Below are 9311 nucleotides of genomic sequence, written 5' to 3' on the forward strand. Positions count from 1 at the left end.
CCTCGGCTCGAATCAAACAGTGAGTTCTTACAAACTTCCCCACTACTCTAGCAAGGACCCTGGACCTAAACATAACCCTAAATCCAGCGGATCTGCGCTTACTAAATCCTGCTAAGCTAAAGAAAAAGAACTTACAAAAAGTCCCAACCATACGTCAATCTCAGCTAAGCTGTACATAGACTTTGTTATAAAGACTGTTCCTGTTATCCCATGTTACAGAAAATCTTCAGTAAAGTTTCCGAAAGTTTTCAGCAAAGCTCTGGTTGTGGACATTGCATTTATTCTACATCTCCCTATCGCTTTTGGGAAGGGTGATGATAGGCCAAGCATCACAGTATTAACCATCACCCTGGCGTCACGACTGACAAGAGTTAATTATACACGTGATATACCTCACAGCAACACCCCAACTGCCATACACCCCCTCCCCCCCAAGGCACCACAAAGCCTTTTTGGCATCACGAACAGGATACGGGTGTGTGCCTGCTGCTGTTGCCACCAGTGAAAGTGTACTCCCCCTTATATAAGAGACTGTGTTCATATAAGAGACTGGGTTCATGTGCTTCAAACCGCATTTCCATGTACAAGAGCGGTGCGTGTGGTGTACAATACAAGGGGGCCACACGAAAAGTAAGGGGGGAGACGAAGATTTATTCGCTGCACAAATGTGTAAAGAGAGAGGCGGATTTATGCTACGATCCTCTAGTCTGGGCAGCATGCCAAGAGTTAACTTGCTGCCAGAGAAGCCTGCGAAAAAGTCCCACACTGCGCCACGGCCTGCCCCTGGGCGTGGCTGCCAAGTTAATGTATCACAGCCGAAAGTGAACTTAAATGCACAGACGTTGTTCCAGGGAGGACTGGAAGTCGGGGCTGCACCGATGACGTTCCTCCTGCCGGCAGCCATTTTGGGGAAGCCCAGTACAAAAGAAACCCTGCAAAGCGACCTCTTCAGTCTGCACAGAGAGCCGGAGAGTACAGACATGGAAGAGAGCAGTGTTCCTCGGGGCGAAAGCATCAAGATAGCACCGGAACAGCGGAAAGTTGTGGCGGTCGCAGCCCAACTGTTCCAGAACCTCGCTGACCGTCTACAGCAGTTGTCGTTGGATGAAGAGTAGTGTTGCTCGCGAATATTCTCAATTCGAATTTTATTCGCGAATATCGCATATTCTCGAATTTGCGAATATTCGCGAATATAGCGCTATATATTCGTAATTACAAATATTCGTTTATTTTTTTATTTTTTTCACAATACACATCACAGTGATCACCCCTCTCTGCTTCCAGCTAATGTGGTGTAAGAAGGCTCTAATACTACTGTGTGAGACTGGCGTGCGAATTTTCGCATATGCGAAAATTAGCATATGCTAATTTTCGCATATACGAATTTTCGCTTATGCTAATTTTTGTATATGCAAATTTTCGCATATGTTAATTTTCGCGCACACGAATATTCGCATATGCGAAAATAAAATGAGAATATTACAAATATGCGAATATTCGCGAATATGACGAATATTCGTCCATATATTCGCGAATATTCGCGACTTCGAATATGGCCTATGCCGCTCAACACTAATGAAGAGGGGGCCTGCAATCTTCCCCCACTGCTCAACGACGACGATGACTGGCCAGACACACCTCCAGGAGAAGGTGCTGGGACACCTGGAGGTGCATCACCGGTGAGATTGTCCCCTCACCATAGGACCTGGGGCTCATGGGCCGAGATCCCGTCGGAGGAGTCATCAGTGAGTACCCTGCCAGAGGCGGCCTTCTCTTCCTCCTCCAGCCCTGAACCTGAGGTACCTCTATCCAGTTTGCAGAGTGCACGACAGCACTCACCGAAATTACCTAAGTGGGTTTTTGGAGATGAGCCGGAGTTAATCAAGTACATGCATGCTGTACTCCAACCTACACCTGGGAAGCCACTTCCTCCTGTTCCCACTGCTCAAAGAGAAAGGGCCCGTCAGGATACTGAAATAGCTGAGTTGATGGCACAACTAAAGGCCCGACACAGGGAACTGTATGCACCTAAACATGTTCATCTGCCATATGAAGAACAAGTGCGCTATCAACAAAATACAAAAGAAATGGAGGCGCATTACATCAGAATGTGGGACTACCCCCGAGAAAGGGAGAAACCTATGGAAAGATGCAGAGCCACTGTAACAAAGTTTGACAAGGTCAGAGGGTACGGGACACTGATGGATTGCCACACAGGGCAAACCCTTCTCGTAAACCGGCGAGCTCTACAGGGGCCATACATTGAAAAGAGGTTTCACTCACTGGAGGTGGGCGAGATTGTGGAATATACCCCTGTCCGGGGTCTTCGTGGAGAATGGGCTGCGGCAGTGACCAGACCAGCAGCTCCTACTCAAATTCCCTTCAAATACTTGCCTTCAACTGATTGGGAGTCCGATCCCTTCAAGCTGAGATCAACGTGGCCTGCTCCTCCTGCCTACGCTGAATAGTAAGTTCGGGCACCAACGACAGTACCTAGGCCCTCTCCCGGTGAGGAGATTTGGCTTTCTTCACAGGTACCAACTAAAGTGCTGCGGCCCGATCCTGACATGGAGAGGGGGCTAAACCAACCGGCACCAACCATGATACCAGCTACCACAGCGGCCAGTAGTCCCCTGGTCACTTTGAATCCCTCAGTGTCTCACTCTACTCTCACCAATGTGGTGTGGGAGAGTTATATCAACTCCCAGCCAGCCCCTGATGTTGGAAGAGCTAGGGGGTCCAAAAGAGGAGTAGGAAGAATTCAGAGGAAAGTCTTCTAAGGGACTGACATCTGCTAATTTGTGTTTTCTTTTGCTAACTTCTTTGTTTTTTCACCAACAACCACGTTCAAGAAAGTGTGCCTAGCAGGACTGTGCTAAGACTGTTCCAACTTTTGCAACGTAACCAGTAAGCTTGTGCCTTAGGTCAAGAGACTCCTAAACTACAGGAGATTCGTAAGTTTTGTACCCGGCTGATTGTGGTAAGGCCGTGTTAAAAAAGACTCCTAGTGTAGGTGGACTGCTGATCCTTACACGCCAGTTTCGTGTATATACCTTATACCTCCATAGTAACGTAAGAGTTTCTTGCAAAAAAATTGCACTTATCAGGTGTATGCGCCTGAACCCTGTTGGAGTGTTTAATAAATATTTCTACTAGTATTAGAAAATGTAAATGGTTATTGTACACAGGAAAGTAGACTTGTGTCTGTGTACATAAAAATGTAAATTGGTGTTGTATACAGAAAAATGTCTGCTTAAATGCACGTGTACCCAAAAGGTAAAATGTAAATAATTCTTGTACACACGTACATACACTAGGAACATTTAAAAGGTGTTTTAGTAGTTACTAAAAGATGACTCTCTCAGTTCCTCTGAGAGTAGCATTACTGTCACCAATCGCTAGCACCTGTCACAGAGTAAACTACCCTTAAGATACCAAGACTGATCTTCCAAATAGTATCTGTACATATAGTACATCACATAAATCACTTAAGGAGTACTTACCTCATTCTAGCCAGTTACACCAAAATAAAATATATCTCACACTAAGAAAAAACACTTTAGGAATTGTAGCCTAAGTCATTGTCCAATTCCTGCCACTATTATGTACACTAATTTCTCTTTTCTCTCTACGTGTGTGAGATGCCCTACCCGGCCAGCAGGTGCTCTTGCGAGCTAAAAATTGATGCACGTATTTACTAAAGGTAACCTAGGTAAGGTTATACTGTTGTGTTCTAGGGGTAAGAGCATGTAGCCAATAGACTCTAGTAGCTAGCTTATTGGTAGAAAGCCTCAGGCAAGCCAATATAACTTTCTGTGTACTAACAGGTAACTTAAATGGCAAAAAGAAAATGTCTAGTGAGATATAAAAATGTCTAGTGAGATATAAAATGTCTAGAAAGCTTGAGAAATGTTTTAGAGAGCTTGAAAAATGTCTAGGAAGCTTGAAAAATGTCTAGAGAGCTTCATAAATGTATAGAAAACTTTAAATTGTCTAGTGAGATAATGCTAGTCAGAGAAAATAGGAAAAGTTTTGTCAAGATGTATATAATGTATGATAATTTCAACCTTCGTCCTAGTTCCTCTGCCTTAGGGGACGACATGTTTTAAGAAAGGGGGTTTGTGGTGTCCCGGTACCGTATTGCATACCGTACCTTGGTTAGGAGTCCCCAAAGTCAGAGTTCCTAGTAACTGTGGGGTTCCGCTTCTTTAGTCATCCCCTAGTCACCCCTCAAATAGTTAATATATTGCTAAAATAAATGTAAATACTGTATAGAAAGTGTTTACTTACCTTGCATAGCGTCGCAGGGCCTGCGGGTCATGTGACTGTGGTTTAGTCTCTATAGTAGGTAAAAGGACCTTTGGAGGTTCTGCGTCATGTGATACCCACAATACCTTGTAAAGCTGATTGACAGATGGTGGCGACCAATCCTAAAACGGCCAGCCCCTGCCCATATAAGGGAGCTGCAGCCAATGATCGCGGTTCTTCTTGTTCCTGCGTTGCGAAGCAAGCAGCATCTCTTTCCTCGTGGGCTGCTGATGAGTAAAGATCTGCGCAGCTGTCATCGGCAACCACTGGGCCAAAGCCTGCCAGCCTCGGCTCGAATCAAACAGTGAGTTCTTACAAACTTCCCCACTACTTCTAGCAAGGACCCTGGACCTAAACATAACCCTCAATCTGCGCATACTAAATCCTACTAAGCTAAAGAACTTATAAAAGTCCCAACCATACGTCAATCTCAGCTAAGCGGTACATAGAATTTGTTATAAAGACTGTTCCTGTTGTCCCATGTTACAGAAAATCTTCAGTAAAGTTTCCGAAAGTTTTCAGCAAAGCTTTGGTTGTGGACATTGCATTTATTCTACATCTCCCTATCGCTTTTGGGAAGGGTGGCTATAGGCCAAGCATCCCAGTATTTACCCTCACCCTGGCGTCACGACTGACAAGAGTTAATTATACCTGTGATATACCTCACAGCAACACCCCAACTGCCATACACCCCCCCAAGGCACCACAGTCTCATGTCACATGTCAGCACAATGACAGAGCCTGGAGGTGGCATCAGTAGGAGAAGACCATTTAGTGTCTGAATGGCACAGCCTGGAGTTGTCTGAAGCATGAGGAGACCCCAGGGCTTCACAAAAATTGTCAGAATACCACCTGACATTCAAAATAATAAAATTATAGATACGTTCTCTACAGAAAAGGATCTTTCATTAGGTGACAATATGAGTATTGTGTGTTCCAGTGACATTAGCTCATCGGAGGAACAGGAAAACATGATACAACTTAATTCTGCAACTAAAGAACCACAACAAAGAATGAACGACATAAAGCCTACTGGAACTGAGGAACTTCAAAATGGTGAATCTACCACCTGGGATAGTCAGTCAATTCCAACAGCCGGTGGTCAGTATCCACCGTTCCCTGTTTCTGCTATTCCTTGGCAATATTCCTTTTATTACTGGTCTGGTATCAACATGGCAATAATGCTGGGAGAGTAACTCAAGGATAGCCACATGTTTCCTACAATACGCAGTCAATATATTGAGACCATATAGTGTCTGAAAGACACAGCCTGGAGGTGGCTGAAGCATGAGGAGACCATATAGTGTCTGAATGGCACAACCTAGTGCTACCATAAACATATATAGGTAATGTCCTAGGCCCAGCAGCATCATTAAACCATGTAGTTGCTGAATGACATACAGGAGCAGTCAGCAGCAGGAGTGCACAGAAGGGTTTCATAACCCCTAAGATTGAAAGATCAATGTTGAAATCGCAATTAAGCAAGTATGTAAGCTAGTGCTAACATCCAAAAATGTAAGGCCCAAGCCCAGCAGCATCACAAAGCCAAGTAGTTCCTGAAACACAAAGCCTGGATCAGGCATCAGCATGAGTTTACAAGAGGGCTTCACAACCCCTAACATTATGTTAATGTTGAAATCTGTATAGAAGATGTATGTTAGCTAGTGATAACATCTAAAATTTTTAGGCACAGGCCCAGCAGCTTCACTAAACCATATAGTTGCTGAAAGACACAGCCTGGATCAGGTAGCAGGATGTGTACATAAGAGGGCTTCACAACCCCTAACATTAAAAGATCAATGTTAAAATCTTTATTGAGCATGTATGTTTGCTAGTGCTACCATAAAAACTTGTAGGTAATATCCAAGACTGTCTCAGCAGCATTAGAAAACAATATATTGGTCGAATGACACAGCCTGGAGGTGGCTCAAAGCATAAGGAGCCCATATAGTGTCTGAATGGCACAGCCTGGAGGTGGCTGAAACATGAGGCTACCATATAGTGGCTGAATGGCACAGCCTGGAGATGCCATCAGGAGTCCTGAAAGTGACCCTAATGCAAGGAATTTCTGAATCTGGAAACCAGCACCTTAATTATGTTTTGCAGCATCCATGGCAGCACAATGAGAGAGCCTGGAGGTGGTAGCATCAGCATGAGGAGACCATAGAGTAGCACAATTATAGAGCCTGGAGGTGGCAGCATCAGCATTAGGAGACCATAGAGCAGCACAATTATAGAGCCTAGAGGTGGCAGCATCAGCATGAGGAGACCATATGGCGGCACAATGACAGTGCCTGGAGGTGGTAGCATCAGCATGAGGAGACCATATGGTGGCACAACAACAGAGCCTGGAGGTTGGTGGCATCAGCATGAGGAGACCATATGGTGGCACAATGACAGTGCCTGGAGGTGGTAGCATCAGCATGAGGAGACCATATGGTGGCACAACAACAGAGCCTGAAGGTGGTAGCATCAGCATGAGGAGACCATATGGTGGCATAATGACAGAGCATGGAGGTGGTAGCATTTGCATGAGAAGACCATAGAACAGCAGAATGAAAGAGCCTGGAGGTGGCAGCATCAGCACGAGGAGACCATATTGCGGCACAATGACAGAGCCTGGAGGTGATAGCAATAGCATGAGGAGACCATAGAGCAGCACAATGACAGAGCCTGGATGTGGCAGCAGCAGCATGAGGGCCATGCCAACTGAGGGTTAAGTGTGAGGAATCCACCGACTGTTGACTGGGGGTGTCGGATGTCACTTGAGATGAAGTGGATGACCGAGTGAACCGATCAATCACGGCTGCTGGGTTGCTGGTCGCGACACGACTGCTAGCTGACACCGGGAGCTCAGACCTCTCGCTGCAACTCCGGCTGGCACAAACCCCTACTCTGCTGCGACCTCTGCCTGCACCTGATTAATTTTGGCCTCTGCCACTCCTCTGTGCATGTCCTGGCAATACTCTTTCTGACATACTTATTGAGTATATGAGAGGAGTACAATACGCTTCACTGCACTTAAAACAGTATTTGTCTAGAACAGCAGCAGGTGTGTACTATTGGCTGTCCTTTCACAGTATCTAGGCCCTTGACAGATTAACAAGTACAAAATAGTACACTACTTAGATGTAGGTATGCGTTATGCACTGATTATGGCAGAATAATGCGCTACAATATGCCCAAAGACTCTGTATTTTTGTAAAACAACAGCCAGTGATTACTTTTCCCTGGCCTTTCACTGTATGTAGGCTTGTTACAGATTAACAGGTACAAAAAAAGTGCACTACTTAGATGTAGGTATGTGATATGCACGTATGAGGGGAAAAAAATGCGCTAGAGTACAGTTGGAAAACGTATTTTCATGAAACACCAGCCGGTGGTTACTTTTGCCTGGACCTTCCCAGTACCTAGACTTGTTACAGATTTACAGATACAAAATAGTAGACTGCTTTGATGTAGGTATGTGGTATGCACGTATGAGGGCAGAAAAATGCAATACAGTCCGCTGAAAAAAAAAACGTATTTTTGCACAGCAGCAGGACCCAACAGTGCAGCACCACAAAAAAACAAAATTGTACTCTGTCACAGAGTATTAAGAATGGAGTGAACTGCTGGTTATTATATCGTCTACAGACTAGTATAAGCAGCAGATGATTTCTTGTGGAAAAAATACACAGAATTGCGCTGAAAAATCATTCCTGCCTCCTGTGATACGATTCATGAAGTTGAGGCAGCTTGTTGATATGTATGAGGCCACGAAAAGCCATCTGCCCCTCTGATAAAATGCTGAATGAAGTGACTGGGAGCTTAATGGCTGGTGTCAAAATCCTTCTCTGTGAGAACAAGCAAAGCGCTGCACTTCTCTCTGTCCAAAATGCTGATGTAAATAGCAATTGGCAGTGGAACGCTGCGGTATAATCAATTCAACGTCTCTGTGTAACACACGCAGTCCGTCCTATCTCTGCAGTGTATATGGCATGAAATGAGCAGCCACAAAATGGCTGCCGATTATACAGTGGTCCCTCAAGTTACAATATTAATTGGTTCCAGGACGACCATTGTATGTTGAAACCATTGTATGTTGAGACCAGAACTCTATGGAAACCTGGTGATTGGTTCTGAAGCCACCAAAATGTCATCCAAAAATAGGAAAAAGTGAGAATTAAAGAAAAATAAGTAGATAACTAATACAGATAAAGCAAATCCTTACATATAAAAGTAATAAAGATCTGCTGGGAGCTGTATTCACTGTCTATGTCAGTGTTTCCCAAGCATGGAGCCTCCAGCTGTTGCAAAACTACAGCTCCCAGCATGCCCGGACAGCCAAAGGCTGTCCGGGCATGCTGGGAGTTGTAGTTTTGCAACAGCTGGGGGCACCCTGCTTGGGAAACACTGGTCTATGTAGAGGACAGGAGCTTCTTCAGGGTCCTGTACAGTACACAATCTCCTAAAAAAAAGGAAAATGGAGCTGCCCTCACCTGGTGTCCAAAGGAGCAGCTAACCCTGGTACAGGTAAAGTGTACAGAACATGTAATACCTCCTGTACTGTAGGGGGCGCTACCAGACACCAGTCAGTGCATGCACTTCAGTAATACAGGTAAAGAGTACAGAACATGTAATACCTCCCTGAACTGTAGGGGGCGCTACCAGATACCAGTCAGTGCATACACTTCAGTAATACAGGTAAAGTGTACAGAACATGTAATACCTCCCTGTACTGTAGGGGGCGCTACCAGACACCAGTCAGTGCATGCAGTTTAGGAATACAGGGGGTTTTACCAGTGAAATATCCATTCTGATTGGTCGGTTCTTCCAGCCATTGACACGTTTCACAGATTCCATAGCATTGTATGTTGAGTCTGGTTTCAAGTTACAATGGTCCAGAAAAGACCATTGTATGGTGAAACTATTGTATGTTGAGGCCATTGTAAGTTGAGGGATCACTGTATAGGGCTGTGTCATCACAGGGGTCAATGAATATGAATAATGATAGGCTGCAT

At 44.9% G+C, this 9311-nt stretch overlaps 1 protein-coding gene across 1 annotated transcript in view; it reads left to right on the forward strand.

Moving 5' to 3' along the window:
• LOC130357234 (oocyte zinc finger protein XlCOF7.1-like) overlaps positions 1–9311 on the forward strand; it is a 72680-nt gene that overhangs the window by 21466 nt on the left and 41903 nt on the right. The window lies entirely within an intron of this gene.

Source organism: Hyla sarda, chromosome 2, assembly GCF_029499605.1.
Source record: "Hyla sarda isolate aHylSar1 chromosome 2, aHylSar1.hap1, whole genome shotgun sequence".
In the NCBI taxonomy this organism is placed as follows: domain Eukaryota; kingdom Metazoa; phylum Chordata; class Amphibia; order Anura; family Hylidae; genus Hyla; species Hyla sarda.